Source organism: Mustela nigripes, chromosome 2 (assembly GCF_022355385.1).
Source record: "Mustela nigripes isolate SB6536 chromosome 2, MUSNIG.SB6536, whole genome shotgun sequence".
NCBI lineage: Eukaryota > Metazoa > Chordata > Mammalia > Carnivora > Mustelidae > Mustela > Mustela nigripes.
Genome location: NC_081558.1, coordinates 143,587,159 through 143,601,806, shown reverse-complemented (window position 1 = coordinate 143,601,806; position 14,648 = coordinate 143,587,159). Strand labels below are relative to the sequence as shown.

Sequence of the window (14,648 nt, the reverse complement as noted above, 5' to 3'; positions counted from 1 at the left end):
TAGAACTGAGGAACCACTGCATGCCATGAAAGGGAGTTTTTCATGTACATTTATCTTATGGAAGCCTCCAAATCACCTCTGGAGGCAGGTATAATTTTTGTGGCAACTCTCCCCATAGCCATAGTCAATGTGAATTACCACTTGGGCTGACTTAAAAATGTTTAGGGCCGGGGCACCTGGGTGGCTCAGTGGGTTAAGCCGCTGTCTTCGGCTCAAGTCATGATCTCAGGGTCCTGGGATCGAGTCCCGCATCGGGCTCTCCGCTCGGTGGGGAGCCTGCTTCCCTCTCTCTCTCTCCCTGCCTGCTTGTGATCTTTCTTTGTCAAAAAAAAAAAAAAAAAAAGAAAAAAGAAAAAAAAATGTTTAGGGCCCCAGCATAGCAGGATGGAAAAAGAAAGAAAAGGAAAACTTAAGCTCCAATGAACTTAACTGGAATTTGCAAAACCTAAAATTTTAGAGGAAATTCTAAAGCCAGAGGCACACAGATAGGCCACCCCCGCTCCCCAGCTTGATTTCTGACACAAAGAAACCATGAGGTAGTAATTGTTTGTTATCTTAGCTACTAAATTGTGGGGTAATTTGTTATTTAGGGAGGGCTACAAATATATGAGCGATACAAAGCAACAGCTGATTAATATTAGAAGAGGCCCACTTACCAAGCTGATTTCATGCCGACTCACTCACAGAGGAAGCATTAGAACAGTACTTCAGAAATGCAGAATTCTTGACCTATGGATGAAAGAGGACTATGTATAAGGATAGGAAGAGGTAAGTTATTTTAACGTGAGCAGTCTAATATCCAAATGAGTGTCACTCCTTTCAAAATAGTCACCTTGAGTGACTGTACATTTACTCTAATGACAATTGTTCCAACCACATCGGGAACAATTCTCAGATACTCCACTTTGAATAGTCAAGAAGTTGCTGGTCACACCTCAAAAGTAACAGATACCCAAAGACGGAAACTCCAGAACTTCTTTCTGTGACTGTGGCTAACCCTGGTGAGCTCCTACAGAGCTTGGCCCCAGGTGCAAAGTCAGTTGAGGGCACTCTGATACTGACAGAGCCATGACCTGAGATTTCCTTCTGCTAAACCAGCAGGGAGAGGTCATGGCTCTGTCAGTATCGGAGGCCAGATTGGTACCAGAGCTCAAGATTCCTTGAATTCAATGTAGAAGAGAATTCCCCCACAGTGGTTTGTAGCGGGGGGCTCTGGATGGGTTACTAGAGTGTCCTAAACCCCGATTTTCTTAGGCCTCCAGGCTTGAGAGGCTGGGGCATCATTGGCGATTTCAGTGTTGGTTGCCATGCACAGTGGAGCTGAAGGCAAGTGAAGGAGGCACCCTCCCCCTAGGCATCTACACCCTGGCAGAGAGCAGCAGTGCCTGTACCGATGAGGGAGCCAAGAAACAAGAATGAAGCCCAAGAGGTGGCCAGCGGAGGAGAATAAGGAGACAAAAAGTCCCAGCTTCTAGTCTTCATAGGTCCTACTATCTGTCTTTATATCCCTGGAATACTTTGGGCCATTTGCAGCAAGGGAAGCCCCCTAATGACATATGTCCTCTGCAAATGAAATATTTGCTCTAAAAACCTTCCATTGAATTCATAATCTACTGGAAATGCCAACATTCTCTTTCCCAACGAAGGAAGATGAACAGTGGGGTCTCTTTTGTTAGAATTTCCCATGTTGTAAATTTTTGGACGGCTGTAAAGCCGGTCTTAGAAATTTTATCACCTTCTATAGCAAACAAAATCCTTGATGGTGACTGTCAAAACTCTGAAGAGGTTATGATTAAAACGTCTTGAGGAATTGTTGTAAGGAGACATTTTAGGCATCAAAATCCAATTAAAAAATTCTGTTGATGAAAGCAAACTCAAGCTTCTCATTAAAAGTGTTAAAAGATTTTATTTGAAAGTTTCATACACATTCAATACTTATGTAATATAATATGATGCCTCCAGATCCTCTTTAGTTCTAGTTTTTTTTTTTTTTTTAAAGATTTTACTTATTTATTTGACAGACAGAGATCACAAGTAGGCAGACAGGCAGAGAGAGAGGAAGGGAAGCAGGCTCCCTGATGAACAGAGAGCCCGACGTGGGGCTCGATCCCAGGACCCTGGAACCATGACCCGAGCCAAAGGCAGAGGTATCAACCCACTGAGCCACCCAGGCGCCCCAAGTTCTAGTTTTTTTTAATACGGAAAAGTGGCCCTCTTTATGCATTTGTGATATAAAGATGGTTGGGAAGCACTGGGACAGTAGGAGCCCACTTCTGGGCTCACACCAGCTCAGACCCACCTTCAGAGGAGTGGAAGGGGAGCAGAGGCTGCTCTCCAACCCCAGCCTTCTCTCAGCTGTGTAAGAACCAGGGAGAGGCTAAGAGAGCATGCCACAAAGATAACCTCCTCTCACATCACAGAGCTATAACCCCAACACCAAGGCTGGATTCTGTTTATTCCTCCCTCCTCATCATGGAATGGTAGCCCCTAATGGAGGTGGTGAGTCTTTATCCTTTGGAGGTGGATTAATTTCCAGAAAAGCTTTGGGTCACCGGAGGCTAAATTCACTTGCATTAAACACTTTGTAAGATGGCTAATAATATTTGGAGTCCCAAAGAGCCATGACACAAGTCAATTTTTAAAAAATTTTCCCTAAATGGACTCCAAGGGTAATTTCCTAAGCCAAATGCTTTGATGCCTGCAATAATCATATTGGTTCCTGTGGTTTGCAGGAAGAGTGTCAATTAGATAAAAAAGGTCTAAGATGTTTAATTAAAAATCATTGTCACTGCTTTATGGCTATGCCTCTTAGGATATGCAAAACAGATTCTCTAAATAGAGGCTTCCAAGAGGCAGCTGAAATAGCTTTACTATTGTTTCTAATGAATTCCTAACAATTGAATGGCATCAAACACTTGGAGTTTTATCTTCGTAAAAAAAGTGGAAATGGGAACAGCTTCAGTTAAGAGTCACTGCAATTGGGGTGCCTGGGTGGCTCAGTGGGTTAAAGCCTCTGCCTTCTGCTCAGTTCATGATCCCAGGGTCCTGGGATCCAGCCCCACATCGGGCTCTCTGCTTATCGGGGGGCCTGCTTCCTTTGTTCTCTCTCTCTCTGCCTGCCTCTCTACTTGTGATCTCTGTCAAATAAAATCTTAAAAAAAAAAAATCACTGCAAAACACTGATACTATCTGGTATTAATTTATTTCTATTAATTTCAGGCTAAAGGTAGTGTGTTCAGAAGGCAATTAGAATTCATAAAAGAATGAAGGAAGGAAAAAGAGACCATGGAGATGAGTACAGATGTGGAAGTGGAGGGGCAGTGCCTCATAACAAAACAAAAATCCAAGAATGACACTGATGTTTCCTAGAACTCCAGAGCAACTTTGGGACTTTTCCAACATTTTTCTCACTGCTTGTTCTGTTTCCCATTTATTTTAAATATGTTTCTTTATATGCTGTCAATTTAGAAAATAATGTATGCTTCTTTAGACAAAAAAAAAAATCAGAATAGTGCAAAGTAAAAGATGAAAGTCCCCCAACAATTTATTCTTCACATAAAACATGATTAAATTTTGACACGCTCCCCCTCTGTTTAATTCTACAGTTGTTTTCCCTCATGTTCTCTCTGTTCTGCTCCCCACTAGGCCTCCCCCTTCTCTCACTTTGGCTTTCTGTCCAGATTCCTTTTGTGGGTTCAGTCCAGCCTCTGGGGGTTCATTCCTGCTGCGGGTGGCTCTTTTAAGCCCAACTCCCTACACCACTGGCTCCCTCTTGTGGCTCTAGAGGGTCACTGCATACCGCTGAGCTGCCAGCAACTTCCAGAGAGGCTTTGACCCTGGGAGAGCAGTTCCACCCTAACCGCCTCCCCCAAGGTAGCTGAACAATTCCGCAAGTTGTCAGGAGTCCGTCAAGATTCTGTCTTCTAACTTTAAAGGCATTCCCAGAGAGCAGTTTGGGTCTCCCAATGAATGTGAGGGCTCTTCTTAGGATTTCTGAGAATCATGACCCCTTCATGATTTCTCATGTTCTTCTATGAGGGTTTCCAAGAGGCATCAAAAGAACACACCTGAACTGTGTTAATTCAAATTTGCTGAAAGTAGGGGCACCTGGGCAGCTCAGTTGGTTAATTAAGCATCTGCCTTCAGCTCAGGTCATGATTTTGGGGTCCTGGGATGGAGCTTTGGTCTCCTGGCCCAGTGGCAGGGATGGCCTGTTTCTCCCTCTCCCCCTGCTTGTGTTCTCTGTGTCAGATAAATAAGTCTTTTAAAAAAAATTTGCTGAGAGTAGAACTTAAATATTCTCATATAAAGATAAGCATATGTAAATATGTAAGGTGATGGATGTGTTCATTAACTAGATGGAATGCTTCACAATGTATACCCATACCAAGTATTTTACAGTTTAATATGTCAGTTATCCATGAATACAGCTGGGGGAGAGGAAGCAAAGTCTGCAGGGTTGAAGTTCGCGTGTGTGTCAGAGTGTGTGAGGGTATGTGTGAGAGAAGTGTGTGCATGTGTGTTGGATGCAAATGTAGCTGGGAGGAGAAAAAGGAGTGACAAAAACTTCTGCATCTCTTTACAGGTCTTGGGGGAGGGGAGGGATTTTAAAATTCATTTACTGTGCACCTGGGTGGCTCAGTCAGTTAAGCATCTGCCTTCGGTGGGGCTGGGATCAAGTCTCAAAGCAGACTCCCTGCTCCGTGGGAAGTCTGCTTCTCCCTCTGGCCCTCACCCTGCTCGTTCTCCCTCCGTCTCGCTCTCAAATAAATAAAACTTAAAAAAAATTTTTTTAAAAATTCATTTGCTTTACCTACAGATATCAAGCAATCAAAATATACCAGCACTGGGGACACCAAAAGTAACCAGATATGATCCCGCTACCAAGGCTCTCTTTTACAGTTAATGGGAGACAGTTTATAGGAAACACTGGCCTAGGAGCAAGCACTGAATGGCACAGAATCAGAAGATGTGATGTTGAGCCTCTCCTCCACCACTATGCAGCTTTGTGATCTTCGAAATAATGCAGGAGTTGGAAGAAAGGCGAACAGGGACAGCCCTGCCCAAAGAGGGAACCACCCTTAAAAAGATTTACACCATGGGGAAAGGAGCCCTCCACCCTTTCCCAAGCCGCAGTAGAGGACAAAAACCTGACTGGATGACAGGCACAGGAAGGGTTAATCAGGTTAAAATAGACGACAACAAGCCCATAAAACCCCCTTGACTCAGAAACTCCGGTGACAACCCTCTCAGTTCCCCTCCCTCCTCGGGAGCTTTGTGTTATCGCTCAATAAACTTTGCTGCCAACCACTCTGTCTGGTCATCTACCTCTTTATTCTTCAAAGTAGTGTGAGCAAAAACCTCAGGCATTAAAGTAAAAGAAATCCTGTAACAGAAATAGTCACTTGACCTCATTGAGTCTCAAGTTTTCTTCATCTGTGAAATGAGGACAAAAATACCCCCTCATTTGTCTTCATTGCCTTGTTGTGAGGGTCAGCTGAACTTGTGAATGTGCTCTGAAAACCCCACACCAATGCAGCTAGACGCTGTTATTCTCAGTATAATTTGGCCCTTCCAAAAGCTGTATTTTTTTCTAAAATACCTTCCTGCAATTTGTGCCTGGAAATTCTGACCCACAGAGTCACTCTTAAGGGGTTTTCCTAACTGGGCAAGGCATTGTTACCTGGAGGGCCCAGCGGTTATCTGCAGTAGCTCGTCTATCCCACGAATCCACCCACGGATTACGTCTACCCGCATTCCAGTGGAGAGGCTCAGTGGGAACTGGGGACTTACCCCACACAGCAGGGCCGGGTTCTAGCTCTTTAACTGGAACTCCCGACCACTGTGTTATCTACCTACTGGCTCCAGCATGGAGATCACCCAGACTATACCTGAGACTATGTCTCTTTCCCCAGTAGCTTCCAACCACCATCCCCATTTGGGCTGGGTCATATCGTTTTGGTACTGCTACCACTATCATAGTGGGGATAATCCTTAGCTCAGTTCTGATACAAATTTGTGGCTGAGGCTGACATGCCCAGCCAGTATCTCCTTGGCGCTCACCTCTAAATACCAACAGCTGTTTTTGTAAACACCTGCTTTTTCTTTGCTGAGGGCTGTTTTGGGATGCCAATGAATCAGCACCTCCAGATGCAGCCCCCAGGCAAAGTCAGAAGAGGTGTGGATAAATACATCAAGTTTCTCATCCCTTGGGCACTGGATAACTGAGGAATATTCTAGAGTGTTTCCCAGTGGGATTAAATCCCAGTATCTCCCAGAGGGCTCTTGCTTGATACACACCCTTATTGGCTTCCTGCCCTTCCCTGTCTCTACGAGTGCTTCCTGGGAACCCCTCACAAATCCACTACTTACACCCAAATCCTTGTGTCCGAGTCTGATTCAGGAAAACACAACCTAGGACAGTTGGTACTGGAAGTTAAACTTGGAATGGCATTGTGGAATCAGACCATTAAGCAGCCCAATGGCAACAAGGGCCCATTGTGAGTCTTATCTGGGGCTTTGAAAGATTCTAGAAGTTTCTCTCTTTAGCTTGTGAATAAGTTGGGTAAGACTCACTTGCAGTGCCGAAATGGAGTCTGCTGGAAGGAGATGCATCCAGTTATGCAATGGCTTTGGCACTGGCATATCAGAGATTCAGTGGCAAAAGATTATAGAGCTGGTTAATTGTTGAAGAAAACAAGCTCAGATCAGCCAACCATCAACTTGGAACATAGCGAGAAAGCCAGAAGACTTTGGGGCGCCTGGGTGGCTCAGTCGGTTAAGTGTCTGACTCTTGGTTTGGCTCAGATCATGATCTCAGGGTTGTGAGATAGAGCCCCATGTCAGGCTCTGAGCTCAGTGAGGAGTTTGCTAAAAGTTTCTCCCTCTCTCAAATAAATAAATCTTTAAAAAAAAAAAAAAAAAAAAAGCCAGAAGGCTTCGCAGGCAACATTTTAAGAACTCTCCTCCACTGCAGCTGGAGGGTCAGTCAAAAAGAAAACCAGGTTCAGGACTGGATTTTCAGGCTGTTGCAGTAACAAGAGAGTTGAAGTCACAGCCTTGGCCAGATCTCCCATAAGGAAGTGAGGGCCCTGATAAGAGTGGGACTCTGAGATGGGACATCTGGGGTGATGTGCCCCAGAAGCTCTAGGCTGTCACAGCAGCCCTCTCCCAGTAACAGAGCGACCACCTACCACCTGGAGATTAGACCAAGGCCTCCCCGCCGCCAGATACCTTGCTCGACAGTGTTTGCTTGCCTCGAGATTTGCTCCTCCGACTCCTATTTGCAGCTTTATCAATAATTACGGTCCTGTCTTAGTAAGGCTTGGAAAGGGAGTAATATCCCCGCTACGGGAAGGAGACCTGGCCCGAGTTCTAAACGACTCCCAGGTGAGTTCCGCCAGCTGTTCTATAGAACCCTCCTGCTTCTACACGGAGGAACTGAACCATCTTGTCCCTTCATGTTAGTGGCTTGAAACTGGCCATGGTGGAATTCTGTCCCAACTAAAAATCAGTAAACGCCACGTACTGAAGTCAGAATTTTTTCTTCTCCTCCCCTCGTGCCACTTCCCCTCCGCTCCCGCGTTTTCCGCCGTCTTCATAGAGAGCTGGCCTGCCACCAGCATACCACCGTGAGACACGGAGCCTGGAGGCAAGCCCCAAGTGACAAATGTTGTGCAGCCAAGGTACCTTCTATTGGCTCTTAGGGTAGGACGGCTTCCCTCACAGAACAGAATCAGGAGGCGGCCAGGAGTCGGTACCCTGCGCAAGTCAGATTTAAAACAAGATCCGGCTCCAAAAAGCACCAATGAGCTGCCTGGACTGCCGCCCATATCGGCCAATCAGGATTAAGCTCTTCCAACCAATCAGGATAAGGTCTTTCCAACCAATCAGGATGAAGCACTACTTTTCTTTCCTTTATTAACATATTTGACCCAGGAGACCGGGAACCCGAGTGGGCACTTTCTCTGTATAAAGAAAGCCTTACTCCTCTTTTTTCTTTCTTTTCTTTTCTTATTTGTCTTTTCTTTCTTTCTTCTTCTTTTTTTTTTTTTAGGAGACAATCCTAACTAATTATTTTCTATTGTTTGTGTGTGTGTGGTTGTCCTGTGGATTGTCCTGTGTTTTTTGGCTGGGTCTTAGCTTGTTTTTGTTGCAACCCACACTGAGAAACTGGGTGAGGACTGCCATTCTTCATTGTGGCAGCTGACACCAGCCTTTGTCCATTTGCGCTTGATCTTTTCTGTTAGGTAGGCTAGGAAGTTCCCGTACTGGCTCCCCTGACTTGACTCCCACGTGCACCGTGGTCTAGCAGTCATTAACAAAGGCCTCTGGAGGGTTGTCTCTCTGCCTTGCTTGCCATTATGGCAATAACTTCCACCTTGCCTCTGATGGGCAAATGCCTCCCTGCTCCCCCCCCCCCCCATACAATGCCTAGAGCCCAAGTTTAACGTTATATATCCTTCAGTCAGTCTTGGTCTACAGAAGGCGGCCACTGCTGAACTGTTCAGGGGTGTTGGTGTAAGCCCTCCCAGCTAATGGTTCTTTATCTGTTGGAGAAAGTGTCTACCATGTCTTCCCCAGGATGTGAGTCCTGATTCATGAGAGTGAGTCAAATAAAAAAGTTTTGCCTTATTTTTCTGTGGCCCAACGGTGACTCAATACTCTGAAGATGAATTTCCATACTTGTTTTCCTGGTCCCTCAGTGTATGAACAGGATGCCTATATCGATCAGCTAGCAGAACTGACCCGGGAGTCCATTAGAAATGCAGAATCTCAGGCTCCTCCCAAACACCGAATCAGAATGGATTTTTAATGAGCTCCCAGGTGATTCATCTTTATATGAAAGGATGAGAAGCCCTGTTTCAGAGCTTTCCAGAGACCCCAGCAGAAAAGAGTCTTCAGTTTCTTAGGCTTGAGTAAAAGAGCTAATTTTCTCCGACTCCATCATCACCAACCCCCTTGTCATCATCAGTGACTGTCAGCGTTATCACCTCGAGCAGGATCGATGAGGCGGACACTTCATCGTGGACCAGCACATATGGAGCAGACAATGCCTTGTCCTAGCTGACCCCGTTTCTACAAGTATATTTATAAAGTAAACCATTTATTTTTTCCCTATCTGACAGGATTCTGTAACTTATTTGCTTTCACTTAGAGTTTTAAATCACCTTCTCTGGCAATTCCCACTTTCCCCAACTCCTCCACCCTCGACTGCTTCTCATCTGCCCAACATGCCAGGTTCCTTCCTCACCCTGCCCCTCCACCTTTGTGCACTTACTAGAAGACTTCTGCTGTTGTCAGAACTGCCAAAGACAACAATGCTTCAACTGGCAGGAAACAGTCTTCACACTCAGGATTTCCTATTATGTGCAGCCTTTTCCAGAAACACAATTGCATCTAAAAATAGAAACTGCCTGGATTTACCTTCATCTCAACACAATGACTCCGCGGCCACTGTGACTGGCCTTGAATGAGGGCCAAACACTTTGAAACACAGAGACACTCTAGCAATGGAGGTGAAGGAAGCCACTTCCAGGGACTTCCAAGTGAGGGTAGGCAGCTGTTTACTTATTCCCCATTCTTTGTTATTTTGCTCGGTTTTGCCAGTAAAGCTGGGGTAGGAGGAAGGAAAGAGAGGAAGACAGGGGGCCATGGACCGAAAGGAAGGAATTCAGGGGAAAGGGCTAAGGAAGAACAGGAGGTGGGAGTGACAACTGTGGGGCCGAGGAGGTGATGCATGAGGAAAGGAAAAGTGGCAGGTGTGTTGTTGAGGAAGAAAAGTGAACTGGAGAAGGAAGAGAGGAAAAGGACCACAATAGGATTTTCAGCAGTCTCCACGCAGCTGGAATGGCCAGAGCTTCACAGCTGGCTTATGGTTTCCTGAGAGTGGAGAATGAAGAGAGCCGTATTTAATGTCCGTGCCAAGTTTGGTGTTGTTTATTTTCTTCTTTACAATCCCCAGAGTAGCATAACCTCCTCTGAGGAAGAGATGTTCTCACCTCTATCCTCATTCCCTTCTGTCGGACACGTGTGTTGGGGATGGAGAGGGACAGGGGATGGAGGAGGTCAAACAGTGTCTTGAAAGCTAGAGAGGTGTCTGTCCCGTCAACCTGAGACCAGAGAAAATAAGCTGTTGCTAAATACGGTTCTCAGACTCCTGTTTGAGAAGACACCACAGCCTAGGAAGTAAGCCCTCAGTTGGATATTGGAGGAGGTGATCCTGGCAGAGAATTTCTAGTGATGATTCTGGGAGAACATTTTTCATGACCTGAAAATTCAGAAGCAAAAGCAAATGGAGAACTGGTGAGAAGTCAGGAGACAAGTGCATTGGAGGGTACCTGGAGAGAAATAAGCAGAAGGCTGGGAGTTTTCCAGGGCTGGCAGGCTCTCCTGACTCAGAGTTAAGCAGAGCTAAGGGTAGGCCCAGCTCTGCCCTTTCCCACTGGGGGGACTGGAAGCACTCTCATCCTTTCTCTAAGCCTCAGGGGCCCCATCTGTGAAACCTGGACGAGGACACCCACTTCCTAAGGTGTTTGTGATGATTCTGGGGTTTGTGAATGAAAAGTTCCACTTCCTGTTTGTTCTATTTGGGGGATTACAGATAGAGTCAGGATTTAGGAGGTGTTAACAAAAGAGCTTTGACCTGAAGTCAGACATTGGACCAGAGAAAGAAGGAGATGCAAGGGAGCAAAAATTAGAGTTCATATTCAGATCTGGTGAATGAAGAGAGAATATTGGAACCCTAAGGACTCAGACTTTGTGACACAGGGAGAAATAGTGGCAGTGGAGAAAGAGCCAGTTTCTTGTATATACTGTGCCTCAGGACAACCAAAGAGATGTAGAAAGTGTCTCCCTCTAGGAGTGTTCCGGCTAATAAATGAAGATAGCGAGAATTAAAAATGTAACCATTTTGCAACCTCTAATGAAATAAAGGGCCTAGGACCTGATCATTGTGTCAGTTATCAATTTATTGCCTCTCAGCCCCCTACCACCCTTCAGTACCTGCTCCGTAATAATGGATTGGACTCTTGAAGCAGTTTTTTTGAACAATGAGTGCAATGTTAAGCTTTGTCAGTAGAGGGCGGAGGAGGGACACTGCTGGAGAATGGGGTTTTTTCTCGGTCGGTCTGCGTAAAGGTATTGTTTTTCTTGGTCCAACCGCGTGGCCTCTCAAGGGTGCTTGCTCTGCCCCAGCCACGTGCTTAGGCCGTGCAGTCCCTCAGAGACCTCAGAGTCCTAGCCTGGGCCCAGCGATCACCTTGACTCGGCACTGCGCTCTCCAGGCCTCACCTGGGCAGTGGAGCCCCAGCTCCTCCTCTGCACTGTTCAGCATCAGCTGACTTGTGCCTGAGGACACTGTTCCCAACTTGAACGCTGCGCGCAGGCCTTCCACCCTTAGCAGCCGCCAGCTCCCACCGTTGCCAGCATCCGTGGAGTCTTTCTGGCTTGCCTGGCGACTGTGGACTAGCTCTGGCCAAGAAGCCCAATGAACTCAACTGCCTTCATTTGCTGTGCACAACCAGACCTGCTCCAACTAAGGGGCAGCCTCAGTCTTTGGAGAACCCTCTCTCCAAGCTCATTTCTCCATGAGTATTCTCCCTTAGATATTGGATACCATACATCATCCTTCTTTACAGTTATTCTCCTATCACAGTTAATCATTCTTTATATGATTAAATATAAGGGAATGCCTACTACTAACCTCACAAAGACACAGCAGGAGTCATGGGGTCTTGCTGGAAACACAACACACCTATAAGATATTCTTGTCAAAACATCAATCTTGAATCTAAGCAAGACTTCGACACAAGTATTCAAGAAACTCACAGGACACAGAGACATGTCCAATGATATCATCAGATGCAATCAGCAAAATCCAGGCTATGGGAAACTCCAAAGAAAAAGAACCAGAATTCTCCAACAAATGAGAGAAAGAATCTGTAAATTAAAAGAGACTTAGAAGGCCTATTAGCCAATTAAAATTCATTGACCTTCTTTGAATCTGGATTCAAACAAGCTGTTAAAAAAGATTTATGAGCCAATGGAGGAAATTTACTGGATACTTGATGATGTTGAGGTAATTATTTTTAAAACTACAAGAGCTAATGAAGGAAATATGAACACTGAATGTTTGATGATATTAAGGAAATAATTTTTCTTTTTGGATATGATATTACTGTGGATATTTTAAGAGCTTTGATCTTTTAGGTTTACTTACTAAAATATTAACAGATGGTTTGGTATGATGTTGGGGATTTGCTTCAGAAGAATCCATGCATGGGGTAGAAATGGATAGGAGAATATACTGGCCCTGAGTCTACAGTATCAGAACTGGGTGATGAGTACACGAGCTGATTAAAAACCTTTTTCAACTCCTACAGATTGATAAGAAAAAAGGCAACCTAAGTGAAAAATAAGCAAGGGGTATAAATAGGCAATCCATGAAAGAAATATAAACAGCCAAATGAACATGTAAATGTGCTCAGCCTTGCTGGTAATAAAGAAAATGCAAATATAAAACAACAATGGAAGATCAATGAGATGGGGAAATGGGTATTCCCATTCGTATTACCATACAGAAGGACAAGTGGGCAGAATTTTTCAGATGTAAAACGTGCATTTCTATAAACCCAATGCTTTTGCTTATGGTCAGACATATGGGTAAGAATATTTGTTTATTGCCATATTTTTTTTTTGAAATAGCAACACCCTAGAAGCAAACTAAATATCCATCAATGAAGAAGTGGTTGACAAAAAGGAGTAGCTAAAACATGATGTGATATATCCACACAAGGGACTCTGTAGCCATTTTAAAAGGCTTCATGAGCTGACATAATAAAGCACTCTAAGACATATTGTTTAGTGCAAAAAAAGCATGTTACAGAGTAATGTGTTCCAACTGATCCCATTTCTGTAAATAAAACTAAATACACCTTGTGGGTGGGGGGACACCTACAACATGTCCCCTTAAAAATGGAATGTTGTAAATGTTTACATTTCCATGTAAATATTTACTTGTATTCATATGACTTTGTATATACACATACTCTGCTTTGTTGATTTTTCATAATACTTTCACGGTGTTTATGTCATTTACTTTTCTTTTACTTTGTAAGAATTTACTAAATTTGGCAAGAAATAAGTCGTGATGAACTGAACATAAGTGATCCCTCCAGGATATGGTGGGAGATCCAAGGCAGGGAAGTGAGAGCTTGGTGGGGCTATGCCCACAGCCAGGCCCTGGCCCACCCTGCCCCACCCACCTTACCTGCCTGGTCCAGTTAACACATAGATAATCAGACAAGTTTTAAGATAGAGAAAGCTCAAACAAGTTTTTACTATTTAAAAGGTTTCCTCAAATGTGTCTTGTCATAGGACTTCCAGGCCAGTGAGTTCAATTCCTGATTTTTAAGGATGCTGAGGAGCTGAGGCCCAGGGAAGCTAAGGGAGTTACCCAAGGCCTCCGGACTATTTGGCATTTTAAAAAGTTCTCTTGCACAGTACTAAGAGGGCAACCAGGAAAGCATTCCCAGGAAAGCTCTGAACGTTTGGGAACAATGAGGAAGTAACTAGGGGATTATATGTTCAGGACAAGCATTCAGAATTCCAGCAAATTTGCTGACAGCCATTATGAGTGACCGGCATCCCAGGGTAAATCACCAGGATCAGGAGAATGAATCATCCCAGGCTTTGTTCTTTGTAGGACAGCACATTTTTCTCCCGCTCCCTCTGTTCTACATCACGGGATTGTTTCCATCAGGGTCACTGGGCTGAAGGACCCACTAAATCTGGCCTCAGTCCTATCTTGGCAAGCGGCCATGACCAGGGTGATGGAGGAGTGTTTACATATGTCAGATCCCAGGAACATTTTCTCTGTTCTGTCTGATAAAGCCCAGAGTCAGATAGGCAGTGGTGAAGAGCACTGGACCAAGAGCCGGCTCACCTGCGGGTGGCTTTTGTTCTGCCCTGAATCCAGCTGTGTGAGCCTGAACTGGTCATTTAAGGCTTTCAAAGCAGGCACAATAAACAGGTTAGATGTGACTCCCCAGGTCTCATGCCCCAGGAACCTGCTTTGGGATGAAAGTAGCTTCCAGCCTGAAGATCTGTTTTCAAAATCTGTTCTCTCAAGCAGAGTGAGAAAGAAGTGCAAGTTTATAGCCATGACCAGTATAGAGCCAAGGCCAGATGTAAGGAAGAGAAAGAATCAAGGTGGACATCACTACCCTATCCAGGTAGAGCAAGTAGACTCACCCTGGGAGCCAGCTGTTTGTAGCGGAGGCCTGGAGCACTATGTTGAGAAGAATCTAAAGGAAAGCTGAGCTCAGGGAAGAGAGTTCCCTGACCCATGAATGATGTCAGCCATGGTTGAGGAGGGTGAGGGCACACCATGTTTTTGCTACCCTTGCTCCTAATTACTGTATTTATGTTCCTATAGCCAGGGACCCGGGGACCCAATATGAAGCAGGAAAATGCATGTGATGAAACCTTTTTAGAAAAAAATTTCAGGGGCACCTGGGTGGCTCAGTCAGTTAAGCATCTGCCTTTGGCTCATGTCATGATCCCAGGTTCCAGGATTGAACCTCGTATCAGGACTGCTGCTCAGTGGGGAGTCTGCTTTTCCCTCTACCCCTCACCGTGCTCTCATG

The 14,648-nt window shown here is 45.0% G+C and overlaps 1 long non-coding RNA gene across 1 annotated transcript in view; it reads right to left on the bottom strand.

Annotated features, from left to right (window-relative positions):
- The window catches only part of LOC132010144 (uncharacterized), an 84,480-nt gene that overhangs the window by 62,905 nt on the left and 6,927 nt on the right, over window positions 1-14,648 (bottom strand). The window contains exon 3 of the long non-coding RNA XR_009402175.1: window positions 657-729. This is a non-coding gene — a long non-coding RNA (uncharacterized LOC132010144). The remainder of the gene's footprint in view (window positions 1-656; window positions 730-14,648) is intronic.